This window comes from Entelurus aequoreus, linkage group LG06 (assembly GCF_033978785.1).
Source record: "Entelurus aequoreus isolate RoL-2023_Sb linkage group LG06, RoL_Eaeq_v1.1, whole genome shotgun sequence".
Taxonomy (NCBI): domain Eukaryota; kingdom Metazoa; phylum Chordata; class Actinopteri; order Syngnathiformes; family Syngnathidae; genus Entelurus; species Entelurus aequoreus.
The window spans coordinates 13,459,714-13,484,713 of NC_084736.1; positions in this window are offsets into that span (position 1 = coordinate 13,459,714).

Here is a 25,000-nt window from a genome sequence, read left to right on the forward strand (position 1 = left end):
GTGAACATGATTGCACAAGGGTTTTCTAATCGTCAATTAGCCTTCTGAGCCAATGAGCAAACACATTGTACCATTAGAACACTGGAGTGATAGTTGCTGGAAATGGGCCTCTATAACACCTATGTAGATATTGCACCAAAAACCAGACATTTGCAGCTAGAATAGTCATTTACCACATTAGCAATGTATAGAGTGTATTTCTTTAAAGTTAAGACTAGTTTAAAGTTATCTTCATTGAAAAGTACAGTGCTTTTCCTTCAAAAATAAGGACATTTCAATGTGACCCCAAACTTTTGAACGGTAGTGTATATATATATATATATATATATATATATATATATATATATATATTTTTTTTTACATTTCTTGCGCGGCCCAACGTTTCCAACGTTTCGGGTTGCCGACCCCTGCATCAAGCGAATCCAAAAAACTGAATTATTTGATGAATGGCTGCAGCCCACGCTTGCAACAAAATAAATAGTTTTGTGCTTCCTTCCACTATGCTCAACACGCAAGTTCATTGTGCCGCTTTTTGCCCATTCCCTTAATTGGTCGAAACGGACAGGTTTGACTGTAATTGTGTAAAAAAAAAAAAAAAAAAAAAAAAAAAAAAAAATAGTTTGAGATCCCCACCCGTTTTCAAAGAACTCCCTTCAATTCTCGTCCCTACGAAGCGTAACGGAAGAAGGAGAGCTGTGAACATGTCACGGACTCTTGTTAGCCGCCTTTCCTGAATAATCAGCGGTTCCCAAGGCTCCGGGCAGAATCCTGCAGGGCCTTTGAGACGTGCTTGTGGAACCTTGTAGGGGGGGGGAGGCACGGATGCTATCTGCGACTGTCTATCAGCAGATTTGTGTTGGAGGCTGGGGGCACAGAGTGGAGACGGTGTCAGGGCGATACCCTTGACGCTGATGTGATTGAGTAGACAGCTGCGACCCGCTTCCTTCTTTACCCGCCATGCCTCTGACCCCCCCCCCCCCGCCCCCCCCATCACTTTGCCTCTATATCTCCAAACCTCTCCGCCTCAAAGCGTGAGTGATCCCCTAAAACTGGTTATTACACCTAAGCGCATCTGAGTAATTTATGCATGATTGCCTCTCAATCGGAGGCCATTCATCATCCTCTTCCCCCTATCTTTCTCTTTTTAATCTGTCGGCGTCTTGTTCCGCCGGACTTTAATCTATAGGGCTATTAAGAATGCCGGCGCAATAATGGCCCGGCCCAGGTGACGGTGTGACATTGGCGCCGTCATTGGCGCCGCTCTGGGACGTCGACGCGACAGCGGTGGGGAAAAAGCGGCGCGACGTGTGACATCGTGTGAACGTCGCGTCGGGGAAGCGAGAGGAGGAAAAAAAAATGCATTCGTGATCGGAGACGCGTCAAGGATGGGAAACATTTAAAATTAGCGTATTTTCCGGACCATAGGGCGCAGCGGATTATAAGGCGCACTGCCGATGAATGGTCTATTTTCGATCGTTTTCATACAAAAGGCATTATAGGGCGCATTAAAGGCCTACTGAAAGCCACTACTACCGACCACGCAGTCTGATAGTTTATATATTAATGATGAAATCTTAACATTGCAACACATGCCAATACGGCTTATAAAGTGCAATTTTAAATTTCCTGCGAAACTCCCGCTTGAAAACGTCGCGGTACGATGACGTATGCACGTGACGTCACGAGGTCAAGGGAAGTGTTTGGACCCATACAAAAAGCTCTGTTTTCTTCGACAAAATTCACACAGCATTCTGGACATCTGTGTTGGTGAATCTTTTGCAATTTGTTTAATGGACAATGGAGACTGCAAATAAGAAAGTTGTACGTGCGATCGGTGTATTAGCGGCTGGCTGCAGCAACACCAACACCAGGAGGTTGTGTTGTGTTTTGAGCAGGATAGCAGACGCACTACGGTGAGTACAGCTTTGGCTTCCAAACATTTGATCGCTTGCCCGTACGTGCGTGTCGATATGTGCATGTCACGTACGTAACTTTGGGGAAATGTATGTTTCTTGGCGACTCTGATGGCGGCCGGGGTGTCGTCAAAAGCGTACAACGCCCGCCGCCGCATCTAAGTTAGCTTCTATTTTTTTAGCTTCGCTAAGCTGAAAATTATTAACCGTGTATTTACATGTTTATGGTTTAATAGTATTGTTGATTTTCTGTCTATCCTTCTAGTCAAGGTTTTTTTAAATTTAGTTTCTATCTGCATTTGAGACTGATGCTATCACGTTAGCCCCGTAGCTAAGTTAGCTTCTATTTTTTTAGCTTCGCCAAGCTGAAAATTATTAACCGTGTATTTACATGTTCATGGTTTAATAATATTGTTGATATTCTGTCTATCCTTCCAGTCAGGGTTTTTTTAAAATTTAGTTTCTATCTGCATTTGAGACTGATGCTATCACGTTAGCCCCGTAGCTAAGTTAGCTTCTATTTTTTTTAGCTTCGCCAAGCTGAAAATTATTAACCGTGTATTTACATGTTCATGGTTTAATAGTATTGTTGATCTTCTGTCAAACCCTTCCAGTCAGGGTTTTTTTTAATTTAGTTTCTATCTGCATTTGAGACTGATGCTATCACGTTAGCCCCGTAGCTAAGTTAGCGTCTATTTTTTTAGCTTCGCCAAGCTGAAAATTATTAACCGTGTATTTACATGTTCATGGTTTAATAGTATTGTTGATCTTCTGTCTATCCTTCCAGTCAGGGTTTTTTAAAATTTAGTTTCTATCTGCATTTGAGACTGATGCTATCACGTTAGCCCCGTAGCTAAGTTAGTTTCTATTTTTTTTAGCTTCGCCAAGCTGAAAATTATTAACCGTGTATTTACATGTTCATGGTTTAATAGTATTGTTGATTTTCTGTCTATCCTTCCAGTCAGGGTTTTTTTTAAAATTTATTTTCTATCTGCATTTGAGACTGTTGCTATCACGTTAGCTCCGTAGCTAAGTTAGCTTCTATTTTTTTAAGCTTCGCCAAGCTGAAAATTATTAACCGTGTATTTACATGTTCATGGTTTAATAGTATTGTTGATCTTCTGTCTATCCTTCCAGTCAGGGTTTTTTTTAAATTTATTTTCTATCTGCATTTGAGACTGATGCTATCACGTTAGCCCCGTAGCTAAGTTAGCTTCTATTTTTTTTAGCTTCGCCAAGCTGAAAATTATTAACCGTGTATTTACATGTTCATGGTTTAATAGTATTGTTGATTTTCTGTCTATCCTTCCAGTCAGGGTTTTTTTAAATTTAGTTTCTATCTGCATTTGAGACTGATGCTATCACGTTAGCCCCGTAGCTAAGTTAGCTTCTATTTTTTTAGCTTCGCCAAGCTGAAAATTATTAACCGTGTATTTACATGTTCATGGTTTAATAGTATTGTTGATCTTCTGTCTATCCTTCCAGTCAGGGTTTTTTTAAATTTAGTTTCTATCTGCATTTGACCCTGCTATCACGTTAGCTCTGTAGCTAAGTTAGCTTCTATTTTTTTAGCTTCGCCAAGCTGAAAATTATTAACCGTGTATTTACATGTTCAGTCACTGTGAATGTCCATTTCGCGTTCTCGACTCTCATTTTCAAGAGGATATAGTATCTGAGGTGGTTTAAAATACAAATCCGTGATCCACAATATAAAAAGGAGAGAGTGTGGAATCCAATGAGCCAGCTTGTACCTAAATTACGGTCAGAGCGAAAAAAGATACACCCCGCACTACACTGTAGTCCTTCACTCTAAAGTTCTTCATCCACGAATCTTTCATCTTTTCACTCAAATTAATGGGGTAATCGTCGCTTTCTCGGTCCGAATGTCTCTCGCTGCATTGTAAACAAAGCGGAATTGTGAGGAATCCTTTGTCTTGTGACGTCACGCTACTTCCGGTAGGGGCAAGGGTCGTTTTTATCAGATACCAAAAGTTACGATCTTTATCGTCGTTGTTCTCTACTAAATCCTTTCAGCAAAAATATGGCAATATCGCGAAATGATCAAGTATGACACATAGAATGGATCTGCTATTCCCGTTTAGATAAAAAAAAATCATTTCAGTAGGCCTTTAAAGGGGTCATATTATTATTATTTTTCTCTAAATTGAAAAAACGTCCAACAAAAATGCGCTTAAAATACGTTTAATGTTAAATAATAATAAATAATGTATTTTTTATATTTTACAAGTTATGTACAGATTAGAGTTTACTATAATCAGGTATGAAGAATAATGAACATAATATTATATTCATAGTTACTTGTTAAATGTGTGTTGTAGATATATATATATATATATATATATATATATATATATACATATATATATATATATATATATATATATATATATATATATATATATATATATATATATATATATATATATATATATATATATATATATATATATATATATATATATATATATATGTACATACTTATATATGTATATGTATTTATATGACATAACATTTTTATATACTATTATTATTATTATTATTAAACATACAGTAAGTAATAAGAGGGGTGGGAGTACATAAGTTTTTACTTCTTCTCACTCCTTTTCGGATATGTTTACATTAATGTTTATTTTCATTTCTTGTTTCTTTTGCTTTTTATTATTACTATTATTATTATTATTATTATTATTGTTTTTGTTATTCATTCTTGAATGGCTTTTTTGTTGTTTTTTTCAAAATTTGTTGTTTTTGTTTTGTCTACATATTGGAAATAAACATGAATGAAATGAAATGAAATATAATACAGTAATAACATAATATACATAATTAGAGATGTCCGATAATATCGGCCGATAAATGCTTTAAAATGTAATATCGGAAATTATCAGTATCGTTTTTTTTATTATCCGTATCGGTTTTTTATTTTTTATTTTTTTTAAATTAAATCAACATAAAAAACACAAGATACACTTACAATTAATGCACCAACCCAAAAAACCTCCCTCCCCCATTTACACTCATTCACACAAAAGGGTTGTTTCTTTCTGTTATTAATATTCTGGTTCCTACATTATATATCAATATATATCAATACAGTCTGCAAGGGATACAGTCCGTAAGCACACATGATTGTGCGTGCTGCTGGTCCACTAATAGTACTAACCTTTAACAGTTAATTTTACTCATTTTCATTAATTACTAGTTTCTATGTAACTGTTTTTATATTGTTTTACTTTCTTTTTTATTCAAGAAAATGTTTTTAATTTATTTATCTTACTTCATTTTATTAATTAAAAAAAAAAAAAAAGCACCTTATCTTCACCATACATGGTTGTCCAAATTAGGCATAATAATGTGTTAATCCCACGACTGTATATATCGGTATCGGTAATTAAGAGTTGGACAATATCGGAATATTGGATATCGGCAAAAAAGCCATTATCGGACATCCCTAAATATAACCATATTATAATATAATAAAATAAAATAAAATAAATAAATATATATATATATATATATATATATATATATATATATATATATATATATATATATATATATATATATATACATATATATATATATGTATATATATATATATATATATATATATACATATATATATATATATATATATATATATATATATATATATATATATATATATATATATATATATATATATATATATATATATATATATGTATATATATATATATATATATATATATATATATATATATATATATATATATATATATATATATATATATATATATATATATATGTATATATATATATATATATATATATATATATATATATATATATATATATATATATATATATATATATATATATATATATATATATATATATATATATATATATATATATATATATATCATATAGGTGGCGACTTGTCCAGGGTGTACCCCGCCTACCGCCCAAATGCAGCTGAGATAGGCTCCAACTTTCCCAGCGAAACCCCAAAACGGAAAATGATGTAATAGTTATATCCCCTATACAAATAGCCAGTGGTATGTCACCATGTAGTGGTCAATGAAAGTTATTCAATAATAAATAAAAAGGACCCCGACACAGCGTTCACTTATATCACCCAATCCAAACAACCTTCCCTAGTCATGGTGCAGGAAAAAATAATAAATTCAACAAACGTGGTCACACATAACACAACCTGCTCATTGAACTTTGTGGATATCATAAAAAAACGTCCGACAACAACAACAAAAATCCAAATTACACCCTTTTAAAAATCCATTACAAGGGGCGATGGGAAAAAATGCAAAAACACTCCACACTGATTGATTACAAAACCTTAAGGAGGTTTTGTCACGGAAGTAAACAAGGTAGGAGTTAAAGTTTCACACATTCTTGATATCTAATTACAATAATTATTAAATATATATACATTATATTATTATAATAGTATGTACTGATATGTATGTGGGATCTGAGTAGAGAATGTTGTGGCTTGTGCAGCCCTTTGAGACATTTGCGATAAGGGCTGTATAAGTAAACTTTGATTGATTGATTGACTTCCTGTCTTGGTGCTCTTGTTTTGTCGGTGTTTCCTGTTTGGTCCCGGTGTTTTGCAGCACCTTTACTTTCTGTTCCATTGTCCTGTTACCACACCTGTTCCTTGTTGAATTAGTTCTGGGTCCCTCCTTCAGTGTTTGGATCATTCTTGCTTTCCCCCCTTCGAGACCGATGCTTCGTTTGCTGTTTCGGGTTCCGCGCCTCTTTGTGAGTAATAATTTGTGTTTTTACTTGCCTGCCGCTCTCTGCATCCTGGGGGCCGCGCCGAAAGCAACGCTCACCACCACCCCCGTGACAGAAAGTAGAGCGAGGAATTGTTACCAAACGCCATTGCATTATTTACAATCCTTATGTAAGACGAGAACACATTTCTTTCTGTTTTTTTTTTTATCCATTCTAAGTTGTAAAATATGGCAAGTATAAGGTGGCTAACAATGCAGCTCACTTTTCTGCCCTTAAAGCTTTCTACAAAAAGCCCCAACTATACTCTCTTTACACCTCGTCACCTGAATATAAACCAAGTATTAGCGATATTGTTATTATAAGTGCTTACGCAGACAGACTATTTTTAGTGGCGCTGTGATCATAAGAGAGCTAACTGGCTGTTGTATTGATATATTTGAGGCGGTGAGCAGCTGCATCGCCTCTGAGCTGGTGAAATTTAATTCCAGATTATACATCGTGCCTCTCGCCTGGATAGTAGAAGGATGTGGACACAAACCTGAGAAGTTGGTCAACTTTGACATTGAACTTGAAATACACGAAAAGACGCTAGTTTGTGTCCCCCGCCCCCTTTTTTTTTTTTAACTTTATGATGAATTCTTTCTCAAAAAAATCCCATCAGTCGGCATTGTAATGAGAGCAGATATTGTACAGTATGTGATTGTTTTATTATGTGTGTAGTTTGTGTTTATCAGCACTTAGCAATATACGTTTGCTTTGTTATTGCTACCGATTAGCATTAGCGATTTGACATGGCGATTTCAACACCTTCAAGTTTGTTGGTGAAAGCTACAACTCACATGCACGTTGTGATAAAACAGCTGTTGCGTAATACAGTATTAGCACTTTTCAGGGTGCAACAAAAACACACCATAAACTGTACACTACTGCCATCCTGGACTTGCAACTGTAATTATGGGCCTGCTGCATTGCAAGCAGCCCATATTATTGCTCATACTTCAACGTTTATTATGTTTACCTTACAGTCATATAAGTTGGCATGTGACACTTGTTAACTGCTAGCATGCTAACATTAGAGTGCTAAATTTTTTTTGCCTAATTGTACCTTTTTTTTTTCTAACTTCCAAGCCATACACAATAGAGTCATATAACTTGGTATGTGACAGAACCTAAATATTATCATGCTCACGTTAGCTTGCCAGCATGCTAACATTAGCGTACTAATTTTTTGAGCTAGCTTTGCAACCGTTTAACCCAGAGTCATATAACTTGGTATGTGACACTTGTTAACTGTTAGCATGCAAACGATAGTATGCTAGCAAGCTAACTTAAGCGTGCTAACTTTTTCATCTATATTTACACTTTTATTTTTTTCTATTTCCGCATCCGTACACCTTAGAGTTATTTCTTGCCCGTATGTGGGCTCTGTACCGAGGATGTCGTTGTGGCTTGTACAGCCCTTTGAGACACTTGTGATTTAGGGCTATATAAATAAACATTGATTGATTGATTGATATAACTGGGTATGTGACAGAACCTAAATATTATCATGCTCACGTTAGCTTGCCAGCATGCTAACATTAGCATACTAACTTTTGGAGCTAGTTTTGCAACTGTTTAACCCAGAGTCATATAACTTGGTTTGTGACACTTGTTAACTTTTATCATGCAAACAGTAGCATGCTAGCAAGCTAACTTAAGCATGTTAGCAAGCTAACTTAAGCATGCTAACTTTTTCATCTATATTTACACATTTATTTTTTTCTATGTCCGCATCTGTACACCTTAGAGTCATATAACTGGGTATGTGACACAAGCTAAATATTATCATGCTCACGTTAGCTTGCCAGCATGCTAACATTAGCGTACTAACTTTTTGAGCTAGCTTTGCAACCGTTTAACCCAGAGTCATACAACTTGGTATGTGACACTTGTTAACTGTTAGCATGCAAACGATAGCATGCTAGCAAGCTAACTTAAGCATGCTAACTTTTTCGTCTATGTTTACACTTTTATTTTTTTTTAATTTCCGCATCCGTACACCTTAGAGTCATATAACTTGGTATATGACACAAGCTAAATATTATCATGCTCACGTTAGCTTGCCAGCATGCGAACATTAGCGTACTAATTTTTGAAGCTAGCTTTGCAACCGTTTAACCCAGAGTCATTTAACTTGGTATGTGACACTTGATAACTGTTAGCATGTAAACAGTAGCATGCTAGCAAGCTAACTTAAGCATGCTAGCAAGCTAACTTAAGCATGTTAGCAAGCTAACTTAAGCATGCTAACTTTTTCATCTATATTTACACTTTTTTTTTTCTATTTCCGCAGCCATACACCTTAGAGTCATATAACTGGGTATGTGACAGAACCTAAATATTATCATGCTCACGTTAGCTTGCCAGCATGCTAACATTAGCGTACTAACATGCAAACGATAGCATGCAAACTTAAGCATGCTAACTTTTTCCTCTGATTTTACACTTTTTTTTTCTATTTCCGCAGCCATACACCTTTGAGTCATATAACTTGGTATATAAAACATGCCGACTATCGTTAGCACACATGCTAAATGTTAGCATTTTTATGTGAACATGCTACTGTTTTATGCTATTTTCGTGGCTCGTTTTGTACAGTTGCACCTGAAACTCACGGACTAAGACTCTCGGCACCATCTAATAAATACGGCGGTTTCCGGCGACCCCCCGGCTAGCGGTCTGGGGCACAGATTTGTAAGCCCATCAAAATTTCCGCATTAAAACACACAAAACTACTGAAAATTGGCACCAAATCGGTTCAAATGTGAACAGTTCCCATTCCTAGTTATCATTGTGTCCAATTGTGAGCCAGCTAAAATATTTATCGATCGAATATTCGATAGTGAGCATCTTTTAAATCCTGTATTGTAGTTCAAGCGTTAGGAAGCAGACAATTGTGGAAAGATCCCCTCGTGTGCTAAAGTGGCACCGAGGTGCAAACAGCGGGAGAAGAAAATGGCTGCAGAGTTATCCATCTGTAACTCCGAGGTGTAGCTAATGGAAGCTGACCTCGATGCCATGTTCTCTATCTGCTCCATTCAGCAGCTATCAGGCCGGGGATGTATCTTGATTTACTCGCTGTCGCCTCCGCCGTCTGCTTGCTGCACCCCCCCCACCCCCCCCAACCCCTACCCCCTAACATAGCCGAGCGGCCGCTGTGAAGCCCTTTGCAGGAGTAAACCAATGAGAGTTAAGAATGATTAAATTGTGTTGATGGATCAAGAGCAAATTGTAGCACTTAAAATCCCAGGTGCCCGACCTTTTTGAGCCCTCACGTTTAATACTGCCGAATGTTCCGTACTGAAAAATGCGGCCGTTACCTCCCTACCGTGATGGTTTAGTTCAGGGGTGTCAAACTCTTTTTCATTGAGGGCCACGTTGCAGTTTTGGCTGCCCTCAGACATAACATTAATAAAAGACATACATGTACCGTATTTTTCAAACTATAAGGCGCCTAATGTACGGAATAATTCTGGTTGTGCTTACCGACCTCCAAAGCAATTTTATTTGGTACATGGTGTCATGATAAGTGTGACCAGTGTATGGCAGTCACACATAAGAGATATGGGTAGACTGCAATATGACTCAAGTCAAAAATTGTATATGTTCCATTGGAAAATATAGAACATTACACACGGCGCTCAAAAATCCGTCAAAATGTTTTAGTACCACTTTGGTAAGCTATGAAGCCGCACCGCTTGATGGATTGTACTGTGCTTCAACATAGGAGTATTATTATAATGTGTATATAAGGTAAGACATATTATCTGGCGTTTTGTTTCGCAATATTATGCAAAAACAACTTTTCTTAACTTCTGGTACATGCTGATGTTTATTTGAGATCTGCATAAGTCCTGAAAAATTGCGCGCCTTTGTAGTCCGTGCCGACCCATAGCCGATAAGCTTCTTCTTTTTCTCTATCTTCCTGTTGCCATTTCTAATATAAAGTAGTGTAAAGTTCTTACTTATATCTGTCATGAAAGCGCTAAAACATACCGGTGTGGTGAGTTTACATTATTCACCCAAGGAACTTTAGTTATTAGAGAGTTCCGGTCGGACGGTTTTTCATGGCACACATTTTAAAAATGACTCCTTTAATGCGCCCTATAATCTGGTGCGCCTTATATATGAACAAAGATCGAAAATAGACCATTCATCGGCAGTGCGCCTTGTAATCCGGTGCACCCTATGGTCCGAAAATACGGTACATGTATGAGGATTAGCCGCATGATATTGTCACACGATTACCTATGTATTTGATTAGTAAATGTGTATTTTACCTACACTGTAAGAACTTTTTTTTTTTTGAGATTTTGCGGTCCAAAAAATGGCAGAAATGTACCGTAAAATTTACAGTAAAAAGGTCACACTCTATTTTACTGTAAAAATTCTGGTGACTGAGCTGCCAGTTTTTTGTTATTTTTTTTGCATGAGAAATATGTTTTTTGTTTTCACTGTAAATGTAAAAATGGTACCACAGTTTTTTTCTTACGGTAGGAGTCTGAAGACCAAGCTGTTCTGATGGATAACTTGCTTTGAAATCATAAGGCTAAGTAGATATTTATGTACCGTATTTTTGGGACTATAAGGCGCACTTAAAATCCTTTCATTTTCCCAAAAATCGACAGTGCGCCTTATAACCGGGTGTGCCTAATCTACGGAATAATTCTAGTTGTGCTTACCGACCTCGAAGCAATTTTATTTGGTACATGGTGTAATAATAAGTGTGACCAGTAGATGGCAGTCACACATAATATATATGTGTAGACTGCAATATGACGCCAGTAAACCACACCAAAACTTTAAAAGTTCCATTGAAAACAAAGAACATTACACACGGCGCTCACAAATCTGTCAAAATGTTTTAGTATGACGGCCCATTACGGCTACCGTAGTCAGAGATACAAGTATTACTATGGTGTGTGCATAAGGACCACAAAATGGCACCCATTAGCAGACCTATTATCTGGCATTTTGTTTCACAATATTATGCAAAACCAACGTTTCTTACCTTCTGGTACCTGCTGATGTGTATTTGGGATCTGCATAAGTCCTGAAAATGTGCGCAAGTCCGCCACTGTAGTTTGTGCCGACACCGTAGTCGATAAGCTTCTTCTTTTTCTCTATTTTATTGTTATGGGACATTCATCCTCCGCTGTTGCCATTTTTAATATAAAGTAGTGTAAAGTTCTTACTTATATCTGTCAGTAAACTCGCCATGAAAGTGCTAAAACATACCGGTGTGGTGAGTTTACATTATTCACCCAAGGAACTTTAGTTATTAGAGAGTTCCGGTCTGACTTTTTTTCACGGGACACATTTCCTTGTTGTATTATTGAGCCACGGATGAGGAGATGCTGCTCCGTTATTGATTGAAGTAAAGTCTGAATGTCATTAAAACAGTTAGCTCCACCTTTTGACACTTCTTCCACTCTCGTCCTTGCACGCTACACCGCTACAACAAAGATGACGGGGAGAAGACGCTGCCGAAGGTGAGCCACGTAAATAAGACCGCCCACAAAACGGCGCATCCTGAAGCGACTGTCAGAAAGCGACTTAAAGATGATCTGTAAAACATCATTTATGCAACATTTTGACCAAAGAACCACCATTATATGTTATGTAGGCCACAAGGAAGGTGGAACAAAATAAATAGAAAGTGACTTAAAGATGATCTGTAAAACATTACATGTTATGTAGACCAGTGTTTTTCAACCTTTTTTTTGCGTTGAGAATATGCGGAGGCACACCACCAGCAGAAATCATTAAAAAACGAAACTCAGTTGACAGCAAAAAGTCGTCGTCACAATTGTTGGATATGACTTTAAACCATAACCAAGCATGCATCAATATAGCTCTTGTCTCAAAGTAGGTGTATTGTCACCACCTGTCACATCACACCCTGACTTATTTGGACTTTTTTTTGCTGTTTTCCTGTGTGTAGTGTTTTAGTTCTTGTCTTGCGCTCCTATTTTGGTGGCTTTTTCTCTTTTTTTGGTAATTTCCTGTGGCAGTTTCATGTCTTCCTTTGAGCGATATTTCCCGCACCTACTTTGTTTTAGCAATCAAAAATATTTCAGTCGTTTTGATCCTTCTTTGTGGGGACATTGTTGATTGTCATGTCATGTTCGGATGTACTCTGTGGACTCCGCAGTAAGTCTTTGCTGTTATCCAGCATTCTGTATTTGTGTACTTTGTAGCCAGTTCAGTTTTAGTTTTGTTCTGCCTAGCCTTCCCTAAGCTTCAATGCCCTTTCTTAGCGGCAGTCACCTTTTGTTTATTTTTGGTTTAAGCATTGGACACATTTTTTACCTGCACGCTGCCTCCCGCTGTTTCCGACATCTAGAAAGCAATTAGCTACCGGCTGCCACCTACTGATATGGAAGAGTATTACACGGTTATTACTCTGCCGAGCTCTAGACAGCACCGACACTCAACAACAACACATCATTTGCAGACTATAATTACAAGTTTGCAAAACATCTTTTTAACCCAAATAGGTGAAACTAGATAATCTCCCACGGCACACCAGACTGTATCTCACGGCACACTAGTGTGCCGCGGCACAGTGGTTGAAAAACACTGATGTAGACCACAAGGAAGGTGGAACAAAATAAATAGAAAGTGACTTAAAGATGATCTGTAAAACATAATCTATGCAACATTTTGACCAAAGAATCACCATTACATGTTATGTAGACCACAAGGAAGGTGGAACACAATAAATAGAAAGTGACTTAAAGATGATCTGTAAAACATAATCTATGCAACATTTTGACCAAAGAACCACCATTACATGTTATGTAGACCACAAGGAAGGTGGAACAAAATTAATAGAAAGTGACTTAAAGATGATCTGTAAAACATAATCTATGCAACATTTTGACCAAAGAACCACCATTACATGTTATGTAGACCACAAGGAAGGTGGAACAAAATAAATAGAAAGTGACTTAAAGATGATCTGTAAAACATAATCTATGCAACATTTTGACCAAAGAACCACCATTACATGTTATGTAGACCACAAGGAAGGTGGAACAAAATAAATAGAAAGTGACTTAAAGATGATCTGTAAAACATAATCTATGCAACATTTTGACCAAAGAACCACCATTACATGTTATGTAGACCACAAGGAAGGTGGAACAAAATAAATAGAAAGTGACTTAAAGATGATCTGTAAAACATAATCTATGCAACATTTTGACCAAAGAACCACCATTACATGTTATGTAGACCACAAGGAAGGTGGAACAAAATAAATAGAAAGTGACTTAAAGATGATCTGTAAAACATCATCTATGCAACATTTTGACCCAAGAACCACCATTACATGTTATGTAGACCACAAGGAAGGTGGAACAAAATAAATAGAAAGTGACTTAAAGATGATCTGTAAAACATAATCTATGCAACATTTTGACCAAAGAACCACCATTACATGTTATGTAGACCACAAGGAAGGTGGAACAAAATAAATAGAAAGTGACTTAAAGATGATCTGTAAAACATAATCTATGCAACATTTTGACCAAAGAACCACCATTACATGTTATGTAGACCACAAGGAAGGTGGAACAAAATAAATAGAAAGTGACTTAAAGATGATCTGTAAAACATCATCTATACAACATTTTGACCAAAGAACCACCATTACATGTTATGTAGACCACAAGGAAGGTGGAACAAAATTAATAGAAAGTGACTTAAAGATGATCTGTAAAACATAATCTATGCAACATTTTGACCAAAGAACCACCATTACATGTTATGTAGACCACAAGGAAGGTGGAACAAAATAAATAGAAAGTGACTTAAAGATGATCTGTAAAACATCATCTATGCAACATTTTGACCAAAGAACCACCATTACATGTTATGTAGACCACAAGGAAGGTGGAACAAAATTAATAGAGATTCCTTTAATGCGCCTTTTGTATGAAAAAAGACCTGACTAGACCCGCTCATCGGCAGTGCGCCTTATAATCCGGTGCGCCTTATGGTCCGGAAAATACGGTACCACGGGAGATCAGAGAAAAAGTGACTTTGCGTAGGAGAGAATGAGGTCCGCACACACCAGCAGCATACACACACTTGCACGGCAGCGATTAAAAAAGCAGCCAAATCAGCAACAGGGTGTCTCTTAGATGGATGTCTTCATTGCCGCCGCTCCTTAAAAAACCCACGAGGCGCCTTCCTCAAAGTGTTTGCGCATTAGGAGGAAAAGACACAAGAAAACAATTTCAATCCCAAGAATAAGACATGAAAAAAGTTTTAGTGAGGGGGGAAACAAAAGTGTTACCTGCTCCACTTGACTTTGCGTAAGGACTTTTTTTTGTTACCCCTGTCGCGCCGTGCGTTAAATATGACTTCCATTCTTTTCCCCTAAAATAAAAAAACTAAAAAAATAAAAAGGAAAAACCCATCTGGGTGTTCTTAACATAACACCGACCATCTGTGTCAGCACGCAAGTCCCTAACTAGAGATTTGACTTCCAGCGTCCGATAAGACGAGGGTGAGATTTAAGCCCGCTGAAAACATTTGCAGAGACGGGAGGTAAACAGACGAATAAGAGATGAGCCACAAGGAAAGAAAGGCAGTCGTAACGTTACAAAATATGAAATTGATTACCGTATTTTCCGGACCATAGGGCGCTACAGATGAGCGGGTCTAGTCAGGTCTATTTTCATACAAAAGGCGCACTGGATTATAAGGCGCATTTACCGTGGCTCACTAGTGCAACAACAACGCCGGAAATGTGTCCCGTGAAAAACCGTCCGACCGGAACTCTCTAATAACTAAAGCTCCTTGGGTGAATAATGTAAACTCACTACACCGGTATGTTTTAGCGCTTTCATGGCGAGTTTACTGACAGATATGAATAAGAACTTTACACTACTTTATATTAGAAATGGCAACAGCATGTCCCATAACAACAACAAGAAGTTTATCAACTACGGGATCGGCACGGACTACAGTGGAGGACGTGCGCAAATTTTCAGGACTTATGCAGATCCCAAATTCACATCAGCAGGTACCAGAAGGTAAGAAAAGTTGCTTTTGCATAATATTGTGAAACCAAAACACCAGATAATATGTCTGCTAATGGGTGCCATTTTGCGGTCCTTATACACACACCATAGTAATACTTGTACCTCTGACTACGGTAGCCGTAATGGGCCGACAATACATCAAGGGGTGTGGCTTCAAAGTCGTACTAAAAAATTTTGACAGACTTTTGAGTGCCCTGTGTAATTTCTTTATTTTCAATGGAACATTTAAAGTTTTGGTGGTGTTTACTTGAGTCATATTGCAGTCTACACATATCTCTGATGTGTGACTGCCATCTACTGGTCACACTTATCATTACACCATATACCAAATAAAATCACTTCGAGGTCGGTAAGCACAACCAGAATTATTCGGCACATTAGGCGCGCCGGGTTATAAGGCGCACTGTCGATTTTTGGGGAAATGAAAGACTAGCTTCAATGTCAATGATTTGTTTTATCTCAGTAGCTGAAAACCACTCGTTTTAGCCAGTGAGTTTTCATCAGATTGAGTTAAACTTAGGGCTGTCAAATGATTAAACTATTTAATCGCGATTAATCGCATTTGTACATAGTTATAAGCAGATTATTTTTTGTATTATTATTTTTATCTGTAAATGTACTTCCATAAATATGGTAAACAAACTAATCAAAACATTTGGTTTCTGGGCATTTGCATTAATGACATTTGGATACATTTGATTGATTTGTTTGCAACTGGGATCACATCATGGTAAACTACCGGCCAGTGACCCATCTTCCCTTTATCTCAAAAATCCTCAAAATTGTTGCACAGCAGCTAAATGAACACTTAGTGTCTAACAATCTCTGTGAACTCTTTCAGTCCGGTTTCAGGGCAAATTTACTCTATGCTAATGTTTGTTTATTAAACAACGAATGATCAATTATGTTTGTTTTGTCCCTTTTATGAGTCACAGGAGTTCCTCTAATGTTATTTCTTCAAAAAGAGAGATTAGTTTGGAGGGCAATATCCGTAGTACATACATTCGTATCTATGGTAATACAACCCAGTTGGAGCTGGGACGCATTATCTTTAATCTCCTTTCTAATGAGTTTAATTTTCTTAGTAAAGAATTACATAAAGTCATCTGCCGAGTGGGTGGAGCTACTGGGAGACGTCCCTTTTTGGGTTAGCGATGCTACTGTACTGAAGAAATATTTAGTTTTTTTTTTAAATTATTATTTTAATCACGGATAGAGGTTTTTAACACTGTCAACATGGTATTGGACAATGAGTTTGCTTCTCATGGTAAACTACCGGCCATTGTCCCACCTACCCTTTATCTCAAAAATCCTCGAAAAAATGAACACTTAGTGTCTAACAATCTCTGTGAACCCTTTCAGTCTGGTTTCAGGGCAAATCACTCCATGCTAATGTTTGTTTAATAAACAACAAATTATCAATTATGTTTGTTTTGTCCCTTTTATGAGTCACAGGAGTTCCTCTACTGTTATTTCTTCAAAAAGAGAGATTATTTTGGAGGGCAATATCCATCGTACATACATTCGTACCTGTGGTAATACAACCCAGTTGGAGCTGGGACGCGTTATCTTCAATCTCGTTTCTAATGAGTTTAATTTTCTTAGTAAATAATTACATTAAGTCATCTGCCGAGTGGGTGGAGCTACTGGGAGAAGTCCCTTTTTGGGTTAGCAATGCTACTGTACTGAACACATATTTAGTTTGTTGTTATTATTTTAATCACAGATAGAGGTTTTTAACACTGTCAACATGGTATTGGACAATGAGTTTGCTTCTCATGGTAAACTACCGGCCATTGTCCCACCTACCCTTTATCTAAAAAATCGTCGAAAAAATGAACACTTAGTGTCTAACGATCTCTGTGAACCCTTTCAGTCCGGTTTCAGGGCAAATCACTCTATGCTAATTTTTGTTTATTAAACAACAAATGATCAATTATGTTTGTTTTGTCCCTTTTATGAGTCACAGGAGTTCCTCTAATGTTATTTCTTCAAAAAGAGATATTATTTTGGAGGGCAATATCCATCGTACATACATTCGTACCTGTGGTAATACAACCCAGTTGGAGCTGGGACGCGTTATCTTCAATCTCCTTTCTAATGAGTTTAATTTTCTGAGTAAAGAATTACATAAAGTCATCTGCCGAGTGGGTGGAGCTACTGGGAGACGTCAATTTTTGGGTTAGCGATGCTACAGTACTGAAGAAATATTTAGTTTTTTTTTAAATTATTATTTTAATCACGGATAAAGGTTTTTAACACTGTCAACATGGCATTGGACAATGAGTTTGCTTCTCATGGTAAACTACCGGCCATTGTCCCACCTACCCTTTATCTCAGAAATCCGCAAAAAAATTAACACTTAGTGTTTAACGATCTCTGTGAACCCTTTCAGTCTGGTTTCAGGGCAAATCACTCTATGCTAATTTTTGTTTATTAAACAACAAATGATCAATTATGTTTGTTTTGTCCCTTTTATGAGTCACAGGAGTTCCTCTAATGTTATTTCCTCAAAAAGAGAGATTATTTTGGAGGGCAATATCCATCGTACATACATTCGTACCTGTGGTAATACAACCCAGTTGGAGCTGGGACGCGTTATCTTCAATCTCCTTTCTAATGAGTTTAATTTTCTGAGTAAAGAATTACATAAAGTCATCTGCCGAGTGGGTGGAGCTACTGGGAGACGTCAATTTTTGGGTTAGCGATGCTACTGTACTGAAGAAATATTTAGTTTTTTTAAAAATTTTATTTTAATCACGGATAGAGGTTTTTAACACTGTCAACATGGTATTGGACAATGAGTTTGCTTCTCATGGTAAACTACCGGCCATTGTCCCACCTACCCTTTATCTCAAAAATCCTCGAAAAAATTAACACTTAGTGTCTAACAATCTCTGTGAACCCTTTCAGTCTGGTTTCAGGGCAAATCACTCCATGGTAATGTTTGTTTAATAAACAACGCATTATCAATTATGTTTGTTTTGTCCCTTTTATGAGTCACAGGAGTTCCTCTACTGTTATTTCTTCAAAAAGAGAGATTATTTTGGAGGGCAATATCCATCGTACATACATTCGTACCTGTGGTAATACAACCCAGTTGGAGCTGGGACGCGTTATCTTTAATCTCGTTTCTAATGAGTTTAATTTTCTTAGTAAATAATTACATGAAGTCATCTGCCGAGTGGGTGGAGCTACTGGGAGAAGTCCCTTTTTGGGTTAGCAATGTTACTGTACTGAACACATATTTAGTTTGTTGTTATTATTTTAATCACAGATAGAGGTTTTTAACACTGTCAACATGGTATTGGACAATGAGTTTGCTTCTCATGGTAAACTACCGGCCATTGTCCCACCTACCCTTTATCTAAAAAAATCCTTGAAAAAATGAACACTTAGTGTCTAACGATCTCTGTGAACCCTTTCAGTCCGGTTTCAGGGCAAATCACTCTATGCTAATTTTTGTTTATTAAACAACAAATGATCAATTATGTTTGTTTTGTCCATTTTATGAGTCACAGGAGTTCCTCTAATGTTATTTCTTCAAAAAGAGATATTATTTTGGAGGGCAATATCCATCGTACATACATTCGTACCTGTGGTAATACAACCCAGTTGGAGCTGGGACGCGTTATCTTCAATCTCGTTTCTAATGAGTTTAATTTTCTTAGTAAATAATTACATTAAGTCATCTGCCGAGTGGGTGGAGCTACTGGGAGAAGTCCCTTTTTGGGTTAGCGATGCTACTGTACTGAAGAAATATTTAGTTTTTTTTTTTAAATTATTATTTTAATCACGGATAAAGGTTTTTAACACTGTCAACATGGTATTGGACAATGAGTTTGCTTCTCATGGTAAACTACCGGCCATTGTCCCACCTACCCTTTATCTCAAAAATCCTCGAAAAAATGAACACTTAGTGTCTAACAATCTCTGTGAACCCTTTCAGTCTGGTTTCAGGGCAAATCACTCCATGCTAATGTTTGTTTAATAAACAACGAATTATCAATTATGTTTGTTTTGTCCCTTTTATGAGTCACAGGAGTTCCTCTACTGTTATTTCTTCAAAAAGAGAGATTATTTTGGAGGGCAATATCCATCGTACATACATTCGTACCTGTGGTAATACAACCCAGTTGGAGCTGGGACGCGTTATCTTTAATGTCGTTTCTAATGAGTTTAATTTTCTTAGTAAATAATTACATGAAGTCATCTGCCGAGTGGGTGGAGCTACTGGGAGAAGTCCCTTTTTGGGTTAGCAATGTTACTGTACTGAACACATATTTAGTATGTTGTTATTATTTTAATCACAGATAGAGGTTTTTAACACTGTCAACATGGTATTGGACAATGAGTTTGCTTCTCATGGTAAACATTGTCCCACCTACCCTTTATCTCAAAAATCTGCTAAAAAATTAACACTTAGTGTTTAACGATCTCTGTGAACCCTTTCAGTCCGGTTTCAGGGCAAATCACTCGGTTAATGTTTGTTTATTAAACAACGAATGATCAAATTCGGACTATGCAAATGTACAATTTGGTAATGAGGATTTGTGGCCCTTGCCGAAGATCTTCCCCAGTCTGATTCGATGCATTTCTTCCAAAGGAAACTTTTAGACCCAGGTGCATTTGTAACTTTCTTCATCTTTAAAAACTGGAGCGAGCATTTTTGTGCGTTTAGTGTCCTTGTCAGCTGCATGGAAGTGGAACATTTGGATCGCTACCGAGTTGACGTTCGCACCTCAGCTGAATGCCGAAGCTGAGAAATCTGTCAACCAAAAAAAAAAACAAAAAAAAAAAACATCACCGGCCTGCCAAACACGGCTCTGATTAATTTCTGCCCCTTTGTCATTGTCACGTAATAATAACAACATGCCAAGCTTGTATCAGCCAGAGTGATGGTGTTATTGATTATGTCACACGCAGCCTGCAGGCGTGCTGACGTTGGGATCCTTGCATGCACGTGAATGCAAGCATGCAGCCTCCAGATAGTCCATTGAACCTATGAAGAGCAGGGGAGTTTGGACCCGGGGGGCGAGGAGACATTCTCCATTCTGTTGGGATTTGGCTGCCTTGTTGTGGCCGCTGCCCCTCGGAGCATGGCGGCTCCTCTGAGGCCGGCTTTGTGTGTCGGCGCACTCCATCAGCGGCTCACGTGGAAACGCCGCGCCAAGCCTGCCGGACACGTAGATCCCAGTCGGCTTTCGTCTTCGGTCGCTCTTCCAAGCTTTGTCTCTCTGTGTCCCAGTTTTTTTTTTTTCTTCTCTCCAACAATCCAGAACAAAGTTTGTCATTTTCTGTTTGATTGCGTCTTGTGTGTTGCATACACACTTGGAATGGCAAACAAATATGTCTGAATACAGTCAATGAGATTCTGCCTAAGTATGGCCCACATTCACAGAATCATTAACTAGTGTGGAAGCTGCTCTATGTTTTAGTACACTCTCTTGTTTTGACTTGAGACTTGACTCGATCTTTCTCGATTTGACTTGAGACTTGACTCGATCTCTCTTGTTTTGACTTGAAACTTGACTCGATCTCTCGTCTTAACATGAACTTGTATGTCCTTACTTGAGACTTGACTCGATCTCTCTTGTTTTGACTTGAGACTTGACTCGATCTCCATTGTTTTTACTTGTCTTAACATGAACATGTATGTCCTTACTTGAGACTTGACTCGATCTCTCTTGTTTTGACTTGAGACTTGACTCGATCTTCCTTGATTTTACTTGTCTTAACATGAACATGTACAGTATGTCATTACTTGAGACTTGACTCGATCTCTCTTGTTTTGACTTGAGACTTGACTATCTCTCTTGTTTTGACTTGAGACTTGACTCGATCTTCCTTGATTTTACTTGTCTTAACATGAACATGTATGTCCTTACTTGAGACTTGACTCGATCTCTCTTGTTTTGACTTGAGACTTGACTCGGACTTCCTTGTTTTTACTTGTCTTAAAAAGAACATGTATGTCCTTACTTGAGACTTGATTCGATCTCTCTTGTTTTGACTTGAGACTTGACTCGATCTTCCTTGATTTTACTTGTCTTAACATGAACATGTATGTCATTACTTGAGACTTGACTCTATCTCTCTTGTTTTGACTTGAGACTTGACTCGATCTTCCTTGTTTTTACTTGTCTTAACATGAACATGTATGCCCTTACTTGAGACTTGACTCGATCTTCCTTGTTTTTACTTGTCTTAACATGAACATGTATGCCCTTACTTGAGACTTGACTCGATCTGTCTTGTTTTGACTTGAGACTTGACTCGATCTTCCTTGATTTTACTTGTCTTAACATGAACATGTACAGTATGTCATTACTTGATACTTGACTCTATCTCTCTGGTTTTGACTTGAGACTTGACTCTATCTCTCTTGTTTTGACTTGAGACTTGACTCGATCTTCCTTGTTTTTACTTGTCTTAACATGAACATGTATGTCCTTACTTGAGACTTGCCTCGATCTCTCTTGTTTTGACTTGAGACTTGACTCGATCTTCCTTGATTTTACTTGTCTTAACATGAACATGTACAGTATGTCATTACTTGAGACTTGACTCGATCTCTCTTGTTTTGACTTGAGACTTGACTCTATCTCTCTTGTTTTGACTTGAGACTTGACTCTAACTCTCTTGTTTTGACTTGAGACTTGACTCGATCTTCATTGTTTTTACTTGTCTTAACATGAACATGTATGTCCTTACTTGAGACTTGACTCGATATCTCTTGTTTTGTCTTGAGACTTGACTCGATCTTCCTTGATTTTACTTGTCTTAACATGAACATGTACAGTATGTCATTACTTGAGACTTGACTCGATCTCTCTTGTTTTGTCTTGAGACTTGACTATCTCTCTTGTTTTGACTTGAGACTTGACTCGATCTTTCTTGTTTTTACTTGTCCTAACATGAACTTGTATGTCATTACTTGAGACTTGACTTGATCCGTCTTGTTTTGATTTGAGACTTGATTCTTTCTTTCTTGTTTTGACTTGTGCTTGTACATACTTACTAAAGACTTGACTTGATTCCTCTTGTTTTGACTTGAGACTTGACTTTGACTTGTTTATCCTTACTTTAGACTTGACTTGACTTCTTGGTTTGACCTGAGACCCGACTCGAGCTCTCTTGTTTTGACTTGAGACCTGACTCGAGCTCTCTTGTTTTGACTTGAGACCTGACTCGAGCTCTCTTGTTTTGACTTGAGACCTGACTCGAGTTCTCTTGTTTTGACTTGAGACCCGACTCAAGCTCTCTTGTTTTGACTTGAGACCCGACTCAAGCTCTCTTGTTTTGACTTGAGCCCTGACTCGAGCTCTCTTGTTTTGACTTGAGCCCTGACTCGAGCTCTCTTGTTTTGACTTGAGACCTGACTCGAGCTCTCTTGTTTTGACTTGGACTTGTACCTACTTACTAAAGACTTGACTTGATTCCTCTTGTTTTGACTTGGACTTGTACCTACTTACTAAAGACTTGACATGATTCCTCTTGTTTTGACTCGAGACTTGACCTTGACTAGTTTATCCTTACTTTAGACTTGACTTGACTTCTCGGTTTGACCTGAGACCTGACTCGAGCTCTCTTGTTTTGACTTGAGACCTGACTCGAGCTCTCTTGTTTTGACTTGAGACCTGACTCGAGCTCTCTTGTTTTGACTTGTACTTGTACATACTTACTAAAGACTTGACTTGATTCCTCTTGTTTTGACTTGGACTTGTACCTACTTACTAAAGACTTGACATGATTCCTCTTGTTTTGACTTGAGACTTGACCTTGACTAGTTTATCCTTACTTTAGACTTGACTTGACTTCTCGGTTTGACCTGAGACCTGACTCGAGCTCTCTTGTTTTGACTTGAGACCTGACTCGAGCTCTCTTGTTTTGACTTGAGACCTGACTCGAGCTCTCTTGTTTTGACTTGTACTTGTACATACTTACTAAAGACTTGACTTGATTCCTCTTGTTTTGACTTGAGACTTGACTTGGACTTGTTTATCCTTACTTTAGACTTGACTTGACTTCTCGGTTTGACCTGAGACCTGACTCGAGCTCTCTTGTTTTGACTTGAGACCCGACTCTAGCTCTCTTGTTTTGACTTCAGACCCGACTCAAGCTCTCTTGTTTTTGACTTGAGACCTAAATTGATCTCTCTTGAGTCTTGATTTGGACTTGTACATCCTTACTTGAGATTTGACTTGATCTTTCTTGGTTTGACTCGAGACTTGATTCGAGTTCTCTTGCCTTTGCTTGAGACTTGACTCAACATCTCTTTTTCAACTTGTGACTTGACTTAATCTCTCTTGTTTTGATTGAGACTTGACTTTATCTTTGTCGTTTTTCAATCAGGGCTCAGGTTGATCTCTGTCTTGACTTGAGGCTTGACTCGATCTCTCCTGTTTTAACTTGAGACTCTACTGGACCTCTCTCGTTTTGACTTGAGACTTTACTCGGGCCTTGGGCTTAAAGACTTGAAACTTATTGGATACTTGCAAAACACTGACTTACTCCCACCTCTGTCAAAAATCAAAGTTAGAATTTTAAATAGTTCAGCAATATTATTTTATATTTTTTTCTCAAAATCCCAAATTTGCACCGTTATTAATGTTTTTATTTATCTGACTCCTTCCCCTTGCCTCCTCAAAATGTACTTTTGATCACTATAGCATTTCTAATGCAGTCACTCTGCAAAAATAACAAACTACAATGAAAGCATGCCTTTACTTGGTAGGAGGAAATACACGGGCTGCAGCCTAAAAGCTCATCTGTGGCTTTGTTGGAGAGTTGTTGAACTATTAGCACCCCTCCTGGTTGCAGCGTAGTAGTGCACACCATTGCTTTAAGAGAAGGTTGTTACTTAAAGGACATTAATAGGAAATAAGGTTTGACACAGCGTAGTTAATTCTCAGCGACAACGTTTCGCATATTTCCGAGGCTCTTTGTCGCAGTCTGTCAGATCACATGCAGCCTTTTCTCGTCCGGCAGTGGCTCGACGCCCTGTTGCTTCCCGCCTCGGACGGCGGCCAGGAGAGGGGATTTAGGCGGCAGCTGCGTCTGTCGGGGCCCGGCTCGATGAGTGATGGAACACAGAAGACATGATGTAATTGCGGAGATCAAGACATCAAGTGGTCGCGGCTTAGGAACGAGGGGGCTGAATAAAGAGGGGCGTCGGCGGAGAGTCGGCATGTGGCAGAAAAAAGAACAATGGCCATCCGAAGA